The sequence below is a fragment of the Monodon monoceros genome, unplaced genomic scaffold (genome assembly GCF_005190385.1).
Source record: "Monodon monoceros isolate NGI ecotype Baffin Bay Population unplaced genomic scaffold, NGI_Narwhal_1 Super_Scaffold_3, whole genome shotgun sequence".
Lineage (NCBI taxonomy): Eukaryota > Metazoa > Chordata > Mammalia > Artiodactyla > Monodontidae > Monodon > Monodon monoceros.
Genome location: NW_021703780.1, coordinates 5,754,951 through 5,770,009, shown reverse-complemented (window position 1 = coordinate 5,770,009; position 15,059 = coordinate 5,754,951).

Here is a 15,059-nt window from a genome sequence, read left to right as displayed (position 1 = left end):
TCGCAGAAGGCAGAACATGTTCTGAGAGTGGGTAGGTTTTTTTTTTGTGTGTGTGTGTGATTGGTTAAGAGCAATTGTTGGTATTTGAAATACTCTTTTGACCTTGATGTGCTGGCTCAGCAGCAATTTTTATTGTGTAAGCTGAAGCAAAAAACAGTCCACGTAAAAATCTATGTTCTCTGCAATACTGAGCACATTGTGCTCTTTATATGTGAAATGCCACCAACGGCAGCATAAATAAGAGATGATGTGAATCTTGGCAGGTGGTGGAGTGGCGACACTATGGTCAATGCAATAATGCTTTCTGGCTAGGATCAGACTCACTTCCTCTTTTCTCTTTGCATGTCAGTCCCTGAGACCTTACTATGTACTTTGTTCCAGTGGCATAAGGAGAGAAGAAGACAAATTCCTTGCCCTCAAGAAGCTTGGGGAAGACACGGAGGGGTAAACAGTGATAACTGCTACTGTAGACGTTTGGACCTGATGTGGAAAGGCTGCTTCTCTCTATTTCATAGAGAAAAGGAGGGCTTTGAGGGAGCAGAGTGAGTGAGGGTTGGGCTGGAGCTAGACAGGGTTTCTCATTCTTGGAACCGTTGGCATTTTGGACCAGATCATTCTTCGTCGTGGGGACTGTGCTGTGCTTTGTAGGATATGGAGCAGATCCTTGGCCTCTGCCCACTAGATCAGGGGTCCCCAGCTCCTGGGCCATGGACCAGTACTGGTCCGTGGCCTGTTAGGGACCGGGCCACACAGCAGGAGGTGAGCGGTGGGCAAGTGAGCAAAGCTTCATCAGCTGCTCCCCATTGCTCAAATTACTTACCGCCTGAGCCACGCCCCTCACCCCCAGTCCGTAGAAAAATTGTCTTCCACGAAACCGGTCACTGGTGCCGAAAAGGTTGGGGACCACTGGACTCGATGACAGGGTAGCAACACTCCTCTCCAGGTTATAGTAATAAAGATGCTTCCAGATGTAGACAAATGTCTGCTGGGGGACAAAATTGCCCCTGGTTGCGAATCACTGAGTCCCCAGGGAAATCAGAGAGGAAAAGGGCCTTCCATGCCCAAGCTTGGGGTGGGGTGGGGAGAGGGCCCCGCCCAGTAGGACACCCTCAGGTGGTTCAAAACTGGGTGGAGCTCAGTACATCTAGAGACTGGAAGGTAAATGGGCCAGGTCTTGACCGTTCCACATGAAGGGTGCAAACTAACCACCGAGGTGCAGGCTAGGCAACAGGGAACAGTGCCACACAACCAACTATGCTGTCCTGGGTGTGGCCTACTGATGGGTGCCCTTAGCAATATGCACCGCCGGGCAGCTTCCCATTGTCACGAATTAGTCTCGCTAAGTACGCGCTAAGCTTTAAAAATCATCACTTCAAAAAGCTGCACAGAAAAGTTAGGTGCTTCGGGAAAGCCCAGGGCTCTTTGTTTCTGGCCATGCTCTCTCAAGAGGGCTTCACGTGGCCTCACGGGAGCCGGCCAGGAGGGTCCAGTGGAAGACCACCCGCTAGGAAACATCAGAGGCACGAAGACTAGAGTCTGGGAGAACAGGTAGAAGGCAACAGAAATAATGAGGGCCTGAAACAATACACAACGTCCCTGGGGAGGGGAGGCGGGGCTGGCTTGTGGGCCCATCGGAAGGTGTAATCGGCCAGGCTGGGATGGCGGCCCGGGAGGGGAAGGCACAGTCGCAGCTGAGCCTAGATTGTCTGGTTTGGACGTCTCCCTGGGCAGGTGCACAGAGCTGGGAGGCGGAGGAGAGCCAGAGCAGGTACGAAGGGAAGACAAAGATGGTGAGCGAGAGTCACTAGTCAGGACAGCGGGGAGGTCACCTCACAGATGCCTGGACTCCGGGGTTGAGGGGAAAGGACTGGGTTGAAGACAAAGATTTGTGAGTGCCCTGGAAGCTGAGGGTGAGATTGCCCAGGGGGGTGGGTGGAAAGAGAAAGAGTGGGGGGGGGGGTGGATCAGAGAACAGCAGCTGTTTTCCATTACTATGGAATCCTGCTATCAAGTCCTGTCTCCCATGCTCCCTTTCCAAACCCACAGGCCACTGGGATTTTCTCCTAACTATTCCCTTCTTTTAAAGTCTAACCCACTCGTGTTCCACCTAAACAATGACAATTCTGCAGACCTTCTGGGTCGGGCCACTCTGTACTTCTGTTAACTTTCCTGTGTAACTCCTCTGTAAGCTCGTTAAGGCTGGGACTCCATTTTCGTATCTCTCCCCACTTTCTCTAAATCAGTTAAACCCAGTAACAACTCCCCCTCTGAGGGCTGTGGGATGCTGAGTTGAAGATTACGGGCCCAGGTGAACATTTTGACTAGAGGACAAAGTTCAGGTTCCCCTCAGAAGAGCCTGACACCCATGTCCTTCCTGTCAGCACCTGGGGCTTGGGGCTGACTCACTGAACCAACATTCCTTGGGTCTGTGTGGTGACCCCTAACCCTGATGCCATGAGCAGCCTGAAAGGAGAACCTCCGTGGCCTTATCTCTGAAAACACCGCTTGGCGGACTTGTGGTCTATTTTACTAAAAATAAGGAATGGGTGAACACTTTTTGGGGGGGTTGTTGTTTAAATAAATTGAATAAAAAGCAAACAAATAAAAATAAGCTGGAAATGGATAAACAATAAGGTCCTACTGTCTAGCACCGAGAACTATATTCAATATCCTGTGATAAACCATAACGGAAAAGAACATAAGAAAAAAGCATGTATATGTGTGTGTAACTGAATCACTGAGCTGTACAGCAGAAATTAACACGACGTTCTAAATCAACTATACGTCAAAGAAAAGAACCAAGCTGGATGTTTAAACGGCGTGTTGAAAAATAAAGCACTGGACTCATTGTTTATTTTGGAAAAAATATTAAAACTCCGTTAATCCTGCTGTAGTTGGTTGTCAGCACCAGAAAGTCTGGTCCGAGGCCTTCCTTAGTGAGGCCAGCTGGAGGGACAGCTCGGAGGTGCTGTCCAGTGTTTCCTCTCCTGCTGGGCTTATCTGCCAGCAAAGGTGCAGCTTATCACCGTGGATGTGTTCACCGGGCTGCTTCTGAACTTTAACCCACTGTTGCAACTGGGGTCACGGCAGGAGGGACAGGACCCAGGCCCCCGTGCGGCTCACCCGACTGTGGAACCGGTGTCAGCCCCGTGCTCCGACCTGCAGGCTGGTGAGGGGTGTCAGCCCGCCGCGGGCTGGGTGAGATGCAGCGGGAAGCGGGGACTCCCTGGAGAGGGGAATGGGGTCCAGAGGGAGCGAGGCCTCCGTCAAGGCTTTCCTGGGCTCCGGAGGGAGCTGCAGCATTGCCTAGGCTGGTCACACCTTTTACCTACCCATCCAGTCTGTCCGTGTGTTCTGAGTCTGCACTATTCAGTGTTTCCCGGAGTGCTGGGCCCTGGCTGATTTTGCTTCTTGTCCAAGTCGCCAGTTTAAAAACTTCCTTCTTGCTCCATTCACCCTCTGATGGAGACACAAAACCAGCCACATCTCCCCTTCTTCGCCCCGATGAAGGGGGCTTCTCTGCTCGGAAGGCAGGATCAGTCTGCACCCGCAAGCATGCAGCACCCACAAGCATGCAGCACCCAGGCGTGTTTCAGCGCGCAACAGAAAGAGCGGGAGTTCCAGCCTCCCGAGCCCAGGCCTCTGTTTCAGGGCTACACTGGGGCTGGGTTAGCTCTATCTGTGTGCCGGCCCCGCCTCCCTCCCCTTACCTCTGCCACATGCCACACTACCAGCAGCCCGGGGGGAGAGTGGTTTTCTTGGAACGCACTGAGGTCTCAAACCTCCTTGGGGTAGAGGCATCAGAGCGGAGAGGGTGGGTGTATTCTTCCCAGCATCCCCAAAGCTGTCTCAGCCCGGCCATGATATTTTGGGGTTTAAAGGCATCTGGAGAAGCAGGAGGGCAAACTTCCTCTGGGCGTGAGCGCTTCCATTCAGAATACTGTAATTTAAAATCGGTAGGTCCTACGCACTCTCCTGTTATTTCCATGTGTGTGCCAAGTTTATAAAGCTGTCAGTCTCCATAACCTCAAGTGCACGTAGCTTTTTCCTTTTACTTAATTCGATTTTTGGTGGGAGGCACGTGCGGACAGAAAGAAAGGTGCCCCATGCCCAGCTTCTCCATCCTGACTCAGAGATTTGCTGAGGCACTTGGGGTGAAGCCAGCCTCGGGCTCCTGTCTTCGGGGCAGGGAGGACCTGGACTGAGAATGGGGGCAGGGCAGAGAAGAGGAGACTGGATCTTGGCTTCTGGAACCCGCAGGAGCCACGCGGAGGGGCTAAGGGGCCTTTAACCCTTTCTTGTTTGTGCCAGCGAGCTTTTTACAAATCGTCCTTCCACAGCCCCATCCTCCCTTGCGTGGGAGGTGGCACGATTGGGGGAAAGTGGATAAACCTTTGGAGAGGCAGATGACAGAGGGGGCCGGCCGTAGGGAGCCGATCAAGGGACGCTTTGGGCTAAGCTTCTGGGAATTTCCTTCTTGCTCCCTTCACCCTCTGATGGAGACACAAAACCAGCCGCGTTTCCCCTTCCTCGCCCCGGTGATGGGGCCGCCTGTGCTCAGCGCAGGAGCCCGCCGGCCTGCTGGGAGCTGTGGAGACACGTGGCTGTCCCAGAGGCAGTGAGTCAGCATCCGCCCTCCCCTGGAGGCCCCGCGAACCCACAAAGGTGCTCATCCCCTGGGGTTAATATTAACCGTCCAGGCAGGCCCAAGGCAAACCCAGGGAGGGGGCGTGGCATCCCAGGGTGGGCTGATGGGAAGATCCGGGATTCCGGAGGGCTCTTAACCAGGGCCCTTCAAATGGTCCAGCCCATCCCTCCTGAAATTCATTTTCTCTTTCCCTGCTGCCCGGGTATTTAAGTGAAACACTGCCTCTGGCTTGGCCCATGTTAGGGAGGGACCCGAGGGTCACAGTGTGTTTGTGATTTTTCAGAGGTTAAGAAGGGCTTTGGGGTCAGAGCTGGGTTAGAGGTCAAGGTCCATGGGTGATGGCTCTAAGGCCTTGGAAGGGCTCTTTTCTGAGCCTCCGATGAGGAAAACCAACTTCACAGTATGTATAATAGCACAGCACACGTTATGTAGCAGCTATCATCTTTCTTTTTATGAATGACTGTTTCCCTTGCCTCTTCCCCCAAGATGTGGCTTTCCTGCCACTCTGACCTAATAGGGGAACTTCTCAACAATTCTGCCATGAATCTTGTAGATGGGATTTTAAGCACGGTAAGGGGTGGCTGGTTTCCCTTCCCTGGGTGGTGTGAGAGGGGAGGGTGGCTGTGTATACAGAGGTGGGAGCACCACGCAGGGGATGCTGTGCTGAGCTGCACCCACTCACCTCAAGGGCTGCAGGAGCTGCAAAGGGTTGATTCTCCTGTGGAGGGGCTTTCCTAAGCGACCCCGCACACACTGGTGGGCCTGAGATGTCTAGATTATAGGGAATCATCAGGCCTCTGACATTTGGAAAAGTGAATTCTGCCCGTTGTGAGCGAGCACTGCGGTCCTGGGGATTTGGGCAAAAGGGTTGATGAAATGCGGCCGTGTCGTGTCACAGCTCCTGTCCTTGGAGGCTTATCACCCACCGGCAGATAACCAGGCTTGGCCAGATGACTCACGAGGGTGGCTTAACTCCTTTCGGGATTGTTCATGGCCAGCTCCAGGGAAATTAGGGGAAAACAAGCAAAAAGAGGAAGATTTGTTTGTTTGCTCGACAAATATTTACCGAGCACCACGATGTGACAGCCTGTTCTAAACCACAGAAGATGCAGAGCCCTGAGCAAGACGGGCAAGTTCCCAGTTGTCAAGCAGCGTTCATTCCAGGGAGAGAGGACAATAAATAAATTAGGCGCGCAAGTAAATAAACAAGGGAACTCTGCAAGCCGTCAGCGCCCTGAAGATAGAGAACTAGGCAGGCAGTGGTTCTCACATTTGAGCGTGCACCAGGCTCACATGTGGGCCTGGCCCTACCCCGGTGCTTCTGGCTCAGTGTGTCCAGGGAGGGGCCGGATAATCTGCCTTTCTAACAAGTTCTCAGGTGATGCAGACGTTGCTCATCCCTGGAGCACACTTTGAGAACCACTAACTAGGGTCTCCGTATAAAGCGGTGGAGCGGGGGCTAGTTTAGAAACAGCTCAGGAAGGGTCAAGGATGTCAGGATTGTTCCCTTGCAGTTGGCAGGGGGTGGGGTGGGTGGCTAGAGGGGGTAGGGGGTAGGGGTGGAGGCTGTATGTTATTTGCAGTTCTTTTTGGAATGGACAGCCGCAAGGAAAGGAAAACAGAGTGTCTCTCTCATATCTCCCTCTACTTTTGTCCCTGTTCAGATGAGCATTTGGAATCTCATTGTTCTGGGGAGTTGGCCATCCAGCTGGCCTCAAGGCATGATGCTACCTTGCGGCCTAGAATATTTTCATCTCTTTGTTAGTTCTCACGAGGCAGGAATTGAAAGCAGATCTGAGTCTCAACATTTCAGGAACATCACTGATACCAGAGGGAAGGAGGTCCTTGTTCTGCTTGTAAGGGCCCCTTCCTACCAGTTACCCATTGTGTAGTTGTGTTTTTGTCAAATAACGATAGGAAGCGTCATAGATTAATAGATCAGAATTGACCTGAGGGTAGAAGATGGAACTTCACCTTTCTATCCTCAGGGTCTAGCAGCATGCCTGCCCTAACGGTAAGCCATGCCTGCTTGTCGACTGCAAACCTTCATTCAGTTATTTATTCACAACTAGACACTCTGCTGTTTGCTGGGGTGTAAAAGGCAAAGTCAGACGAGCCCTTGCTCTCATGGAGTTTATGGTGTAGGTCGGGGATGAGGACAGATGGACAGGTTGTTACCCTGTGGGGTGCTGCCTGAAATTCTATGCTAGGAGTGGGACAGGGTACTATGGAAACATATGGCCTAGGGAGATCAGGAAGGCTTCCTGGAAGAAGTGGCAGATAGCATGGGGGTGAGTGGGGTGGAGAGCAGGAGTGTGCATCTGCGTAGGCCCAGAGGTAGGAGGCACATTCCCTGACTGGCGTCAGTTCAGGACAGTTGGGGTCAAGAACTGAGACTCGACCTTGAAGGGCATTATAGGGAGTGGTCAGCGTTAGGGCACATTGAGAAAATGTCTTAGGGCTGGTTGCCCTACCCGGCTGGTTGCTATTTACCCTAAGTGTAAAGGCTCTGACTTATGTCCTGAATGGGAATTAGTCAAATACCCAGGTTGGGGAAACTTGCAGCGGTGGTGCCTGGACTCTGCTTTGAGTTGGCTCTGTTTGCAGGTCCGGGTTCCCAGATGTCATCTCCTCTCACCTGTTGAGTAGGGAGGGCTGGGCAAACCAGTTTGGGCGAAGGAAGAGGTTTGTTGAACTCTGCACCATCAAAGAGCCTTCTTGGGACACAAGTGACAACTCTATTACAGTGTGGTTTTGGGGGAAAGATCGTGTCCAAAATGGTTGTTGAAATATTAAAGCATAGTTTTAGTGCCTGGCGAGGCACAGCTGGTTTCCTGTGAGCTCTGTCTGTCTGCCTGCCGGGCACGTAGGTCCCGGCTAGTGACTCTGTGACTTGGGGCAGGTCAGTTAGCCTTTTTGCACCTGACTTCTTTATAGTTACAAAATGGGGATAGTCTCAGCCTCTGTGAAAGCCGGGGGATGCTGTGTATAGAAATGGGATGGTGTTTGCGAAAACACTGGGCTTCTGGAGGAAAAGTTCAAACGTCCAGGACGTGGATTGTTAAAGACGTTTAGTTGGTATGGCAATGGTCACTGTATATGCTATGTGTGTGTGTTTGTGTGTGTACTTAATGGTTAACTGTTCAGCCTAGAATCTGTATCTAGTTTATTTCTATAAAAATACTTTCTACTTGCTTTTATATAGACTTTCTTCTTTTTTATTTACAGAGAGAGTAGTATGTTCAGAAACTTTAGGTTATTAAAACATCCCCAGTAGAAAGAGAATGGGCCAAACACAACTTTTCCGGTTAATTATCAATGTACTTGGAAAAGCAGCAGATTTTTAGGTAAAAGTTTGCGTTTTGTGTGAGAAATGTGTACCGTCTCAGAAACTCTCTGAATCCCTTATTTTCCTTTTAGAAGTGCTCCTCCCTGTAGTGATTGAGATTCCCCGGCGCACCCCACCGCTCTCTGCACCAGGCTGCACCCCCTTTGAAGAACTCGGGTCTTGAAGATTGAATAACTCCCTCTGTCCTGATGGACTTGTTTTCTGGCCAGGCTTCCTCCTGATGCAGCTGACCTGGATTTTCTCCCTTTCATTTGGGCTCTTTTGACCCTAAGAAATACTGAGGATCAGCCTGGTGTTACCTGGAGGGGTCGCACGCAGAATTTTCTAGCTGTTCACGATGTTCTGTTTCTCAGGCTGGCTCCCAGGTTTGTTTAGCAGACATGAAAGAAACTCTCAACTCCGGACATGAGAGATCCTTTTCATGGGGTTTCTCTTTTTTTCATGCCTGATTTCCTTCCCATTTCTCTCTACCATTTTGAAGAATGGTATGGAAGGTGGAGAAAAGAACTTCCATGTTAAAGTGTGAGCTATGTGCTTGGTGCAGGAAAGAGGGAAATTACTAATTCTAAGAGGCTGCTGCCAAATGCAAATTAGAGTTTGTGGCTGAGAAAATAAACTCACCTTTTTTTTTTTCTTCTTTTAAAAACCCTGAAGTCTAAACTGCAGATTCCTAAAGGGAAGCTAAGTGCCTTTAATCAATCTTCGGAGGAAACATATTCACGCCAACTCCTGTTTTCTGTAGATGTCTTAAGGAAGTGTAATTGGAACCAGAGTTAAATTTCTGTATTCTCTTTTTTTTTCCCCCGATGGATGAAAATTAGAGTTTATTCAATACAGGTTATCTATGGTGTGTTTTTTTGCGTTTTAATGACATTTTTTTAACCAACTGTATATATAAAACATGATCATTTTAACATGTAATAAGTGTAAAATTATTAATGAGATAATTTATATTCTTTTTTCATGCAAAATGTTAGAGACCCAGTGTGTATTTCACAGTTACAGCACTTTGCAGTTTTGACCATCTGTATTTCACGTAATCAATAGCCACCAGTCATCTGTGACTACCTGTGCAACAGGAGAGCAAGGGTAGGTATAATCTAGGTTGAATGTAAGCATAGTTACAGTTTAATTACCTTAAAATGTAAAGAGGGCTTCCCTGGTGGTGCAGTGGTTAAGAATCCACCTGCCAATGCAGGGGACGTAGGTTTGAGCCCTGGTCCAGGAAGATCCCACATGCCGCGGAGCAGCTAAGCCCGTGCACGACAGCTACTGTGCCTGCGCTCTAGAGCCCATGCGCCACAACTACTGAGCCCACTGAGCCCGCGCTCCACAACTACTGAAGTCCGCGTGCCTAGAGCCCGTACTCCACCACAAGAGAAGCCACCACAAAGAGAAGCCCAGACACGGCAACGAAGAGTAGCCCCCCCTCGCTCACTGTAACTAAAGAAAGCCTGTGCGCAGCAACAAAGACCCAATGCAGCCAAAAATAAATTAATTAATTTAAAAAAATTATAAAAAAGAATCTGGTCCTAAAAAAAAAGAAAGCAGAGTGATATTCCAACATCTTCTGAGACAGAAAGACTTCATTGAAGGTAAACCCCAGGAATAATAGTGAACATCCACATTATTGGATATACTTTTCATTCAGTTTGAATTTAGGCTTAAAAAACATAAAGTAAAATGAAATTAATTTAAAACGGAAAAATGTAAGTTACAAAATTCAAGTAGAAAGTAACATTTGGTACATTTCTGTATTCTCTTAAAATCCAAACTTGGCTTCAAATGGAAGAGCATTGCAAGTTCAATATAATGCAGTTTATTTCAGAGTATATGAGGTTGGCTCATCTTGGAGCATCATTTCCTGTCTGAGCCAATATTGAAAGGCCAAGGGCCCAGACTAGAGCACCAGCCTCCTAGCTGGACTTCTCGACGTTAATCCTGCTTCCTCTAGGGCAGCCTTCAAACCACTACCGTGACTATATTTCCAAAAACCAGAGCTGATTGTGATTTCTCCTCTTAATCTCCTTCAGTGGCTTGATGGCTCCCCTGTTGCATCCTTTCCAGACTCCTTCACGTGCGGTCAGTTTCCAACTCTCTTCCCCAGTCTCTATCGCTCTGGCTGTGGTGTACCTTTACCACGCCTGCCGAGTCCCCTCTCCTGCCTTCCTCTATATCCTTCAGCATTCGGTCATAGTGGCCTTTCCTCTTGGAAGCCCTCTGCATCTTCCAAACAGGATGTACTCCTCTGGGCTTCTGCAGCCCCGGGGCTGAACTGCAGCATCACTGCCTTGTGGGAGATTTGAGGGTGGGGATGTGAGTGAGTCAGCCAGCTGAGGGTCTGGCTCAGAGCAGGTGGTCGCTACTTGTGTCGAATCAATAAGGCAATGAATGGAATGGGCTGAGGGAGAATTCATGAATGAAATATGAAAGCATCTCATTAGAATGGGGGGCCCTCAGGTGGGACCGCCGAAGCTTTAAGAAGAGTACTTATTCAGGTTGGCTGGTGCCTGACCCTGTGTGTTCCTGGACCAGAGTCCTTTCAAGGAAGATGGGTGACTGTGGGTGGGAGACCCCTCAGTGGGGAGAGTGGGTGGGGAGGGTAGTGGCAGAGTTTGAGGCATGATGAAAAGGGTGTCTGGAGATGTTGGGAGATTTTGGAAAACTGTGGGAATATGTGATGTTTCAAGATGGAGCTGTTAGATTTTTGTGATTTTAAAAATTGCACAATTTGCCAGAATTAGAAGAGAGGATTTTCAGAAAGCAAAAGATATCTGAGAGTGATCAGGCTAGAAGACTAGAGTTTGATTTTGGTCCCTTTCTTTTTCAGTTTTCTATTAGATTGTTAGCCAGTTGAAGTCAAGGTCAATGTTCAGATTTTCCAATTATTTTAATTGTAAGAGTGATGCATGCTTGTGGTAAAAATAATGCACAGGTATACAGAAAAAAGATGAAATTCCCCCTCATAGGACTGCTACTAGCCTAGGTGGTATACTTGTGTGAATTTAGAAAAAGGCATTCCTGGGAATTCCCTGATGGTTCAGTGGTTAGGACTCGGTGCCTTCACTGCCGGGGCCCAGGTTTGATCCCTGGTTGGGGAACTAAGATCCTGCAAGCAGTGCGAAGTGGTAATAAATAAATAAATAAATAAAAGTTAAAGGAGGCAATAGGGCTGTCTCTCAGGGGGGGAAAAGTACTGTAGATGACAATAAAAGACATTTCTTAAAAAAAGAAAGAAAGAAAGAAAGAAAAAGGCACTCCTGCTGGCTCAGAAAATTGTATAACAATAAATATGCAAATCCATGACATCTGCTGTATGAATGTCCCCATGCTCGGTCCATGCAACCACGTGTGGCCACCTTGTCTCTGCAGGCCTCCTGCAGCCCAGTCCCCTCTTCCGACGTGGCCAGGTCTTTATCTAGCCACGTACTCACATACATGTATGTACATGTGCACATATAAACATATTTACACGCAGACACACAACTCATATATATATATAGAGAGAGAGAGAGAGAGGAGAAAGAAAGAAATGGGACCGTATTTTACATGCTGCTCGGTCACTTGCTTTTTTCCCTTGACAATGTATCTTGAACATAATTTACTATCAATTTATATAAATCTGCCTCTTTCTTTCTAGTGGCTGCATGGTATTCCAGAGCATGGCTGTACTATACTTAGCCATTTCCCTGTAAAAGACACTTGGTTTGCATCCAATTTTTTTTTGCGGTAAGCGGGCCTCTCACTGCTGTGGCCTCTCCCGTTGCGGAGCACAGGCTCCGGACGCGCAGGCTCAGCGGCCATGGCTCACGGGCCCAGCCGCTCCGCGGCACGTGGGATCTTCCCGGACTGGGGCACGAACCCGTGTCCCCTGCATCGGCAGGCGGACTCTCAACCACTGCGCCACCAGGGAAGCCCCCTATTTTTTTTTTTTATTACACACAATGATGTAACGTATGTGAATATCAGAAGTATGCGTTTATAAATCCAGGTCAAAGCATACTCAACGTCCACATTTGCATAGGTAATGTGAAATTGTCACCAAAAAGTTTGTGCTGAATTATACTGCCATTTCTCAACCTCCCTGCCAACACTTATTATCGATCTTTTATATTTTTACCAGCTTGATGGAGGAAAAATGGCATCTCATTGCAATTTTAATGTTCCTGATCACTAGTGAGGTGGAGCATCTTTTCATGTATTTATCAGCTATTTGTGTTTCTTTTCTGAAATGCATATATTTATCCTTTGTATTATTTACTTATTTTTTAATTAATTAATTAATTTTTGGCTGCCTTGGGTCTTCATTGCTGTGTGCGGGCTTTCTCTAGTTGTGGCGAGCGGGGACTCCTCTTCGTTGTCGTGCACGGGCTTCTCATTGCGGTGGCTTCTCTTGTTGCAGAGCACGGGCTCTAGGTGCGCGGGTTCAGTAGTTGTGGCACGTGGGCTCAGTAGTTATGGTGCAAGGGCTTAGTTCCTCCATGGCATGTGGGATCTTCCTGGACCAGGGATCAAACCCGTGTCCTCTGCATTGGCAGGAGGATTCTTAACCACTGCGCCATCAGGGAAGTCCTATCTTTCGTATTTTTAAAATTGACTTGTTTAATCTTTACTATGTATTGCTTTGTAATCGTTTATTACATTTTTTTGTTTTCAACATACACTCAATTCCTGTTAACTGCCCTGGAAATAAATGATGAGAGGTGAGTGAGAAAGAATGTAGTCAATTAGAGAGATCACAGCGTTTTGGAGCAGAAAGGGGTGGTGGAGATTATGTTGTCCAAATGCCTTATTTTACAGGTGAGAAAATTAGTATCTCAAGAGGCAAAAGATGTCTCATAGCTGGATAGTGGCAAGTCTGAAAATTGTTTCTCGTTCAAGTATCTTTTTTTCCTGTTTGCTCTCTCTTCATGAAACAGTGTTTATGAAGACTATCATGGGTTATTCTTTTCTGGGTATCGTGTCTTCTAAGCAAATCTTCATTAATTTAACAGGAAGCACATGCAAATCTGTCTGTTGGCGGGGAGTGTAAACTTTATTAATCACATGGGAATGGCCCGCAAGATCCCTGTTTCCAGGCATAAAACTAAAGCACAGTTTCTTAGATATTTCAAGTGGATGAAATGAGTAGGTTTTGTGGGAAAAAGGGGCGTTGTATGTTGACGATGAAAAAGTATTCTCATTTTTAAAAAGGGGGAGGGGTGCTAATAGACCCGGTATTGTGAAGTTATATATGTGAAGTTTCCAGTGTCTGTGCATTTTCGTTTTCCAATCCTTCCAGAATCCACGGTAAAGTGTCAGTAGAAATCATCTAATTCAGAAACCGCCTTCCTACCACGTTTAAGAAAATACTGCATGTGATCTAGGGGTGCGCTTTCTGACATGCAGTACATTTGGCTTGCAGGAGAGACGGAGTGTGAATCTTCTTTTAAGGAAAGAAAAAGAGTCAGCCTTCAAGTCAAGTTAGAGGCCGAAGCTGGGACTTCCCAGTTCAGGATATGGGCAGGATGACAGAGTTTCCTCAGAGCTGGGGGGGGAAAAGGCAGGGACTGATGGCAACATGTCATGCCCTGCACACGGCTGGAATTTGAGGTGGATGAGTTTTCTTGTCCTCGCACAGCATTACAAGGAAGGGAGGTGAGATGGCCAAGATCAGGGATGTTCCCGGGCCTGTTGGCTGTCTTGACCGGGATGGCCTGGGGCCACTCTTCCCTGCTCGTATTGGACAGGAATTTGGGAACGTGAAACACAGTTATTATCTGAATACTTGTCTGCAGCTCTGGGATTGGGGGTCGCCCTGAATTCGCAGCACATTCCAGACGCATCATGTCCCTTTCCTAAATCATGTGGCCACTTGAGCCAGTCCTGAGTAATTCCTTATCAGTAAATTGCTACTCAGCACTTATGTTGTTTCAGTTGTAACATAGGGATGCTGCTGCTGCTGCTAAGACAGCTTGCTTGATTGAATCGGGATCCAGATAAGGTTTATATTGTGGGGTCGGTTGACATGTTTGTCTTTTTCTTTTCGGCCGCGCCGTGGGGCATGCGGGGTCTTAGCTCACTGACCAGGGATCAAACCTGCACCCTCTGCAGTGGAAACGTGTGGTCTTAACTGCTGGGCCGCCAGAGAAGCCCCGATACGCTTTTTTTTTTTTTTTTTTTGCGGTACGCGGGCCTCTCACTGTCGTGGCCTCTCCTGTTGCGGAGCACAGGCTCCGGACGCACAGGCTCAGCGGCCATGGCTCACGGGCCCAGCCGCTCCGCGGCATGTGGGATCCTCCCAGACCGGGACACGAACCCATGTCCCCTGCATCGTCAGGCAGACTCTCAACCACTGCGCCACCAGGGAAGCGCGCTTGTCTTTTTTAATCTATAGGTTCCCCTGTACTTTTTTTCCTTGCCACTTTTCAATTTTTGCTTGTTTTTGAAGAAACCAGGTCATTTTTCCTGTGGAGTTTCCCACAGTCTTCATTTTGCTGACGAATGCCGAGGGTGTTGTTTATCATTTTGCTATGTCACCTACATTTCTGAACCTCCGGTTGGTGGTGAGATCTGACCACATCCGAGCGTGATTTGTTTTGGCACAAAACCCCACCTGGGAAGCGGTCTCGTTCCCTCTCTGACCTCACCTACCCCTCTCCCCTTGATCATTCTGTTCTGCCCCCACCCTTGGCCTGAACATTCTAGGCACTCTCCCTCCACAGGGCTGTTGCATGGCTGCACCACCTGCTTCTCGCCTCCTTCGAGTCTTGGCTCAAATGTTCTCTTCTTGATGAGCACTGCCCTGGCCACCGATTGGCCGCACGTATCCTCAGACCAGCACTTCCAGTCATAGAACAGTGCCTGACACGTGGTGTGGTCCATATGTATGCATCAGATGAATTAAAGAAAGGGCACAACTCTTCCTCCAGTCTTACTCTACCCATGATGCCAATGGTAATCACAGCAAACGTGTACTGAGGGCCCACTCTGTACCAGGTATGCTGTGTGCTGAATGCGGAGCTTATTTCAATGTCACAACAACATAAGGTAGATCCTATCATTGTCATCCTCCTTCTACAA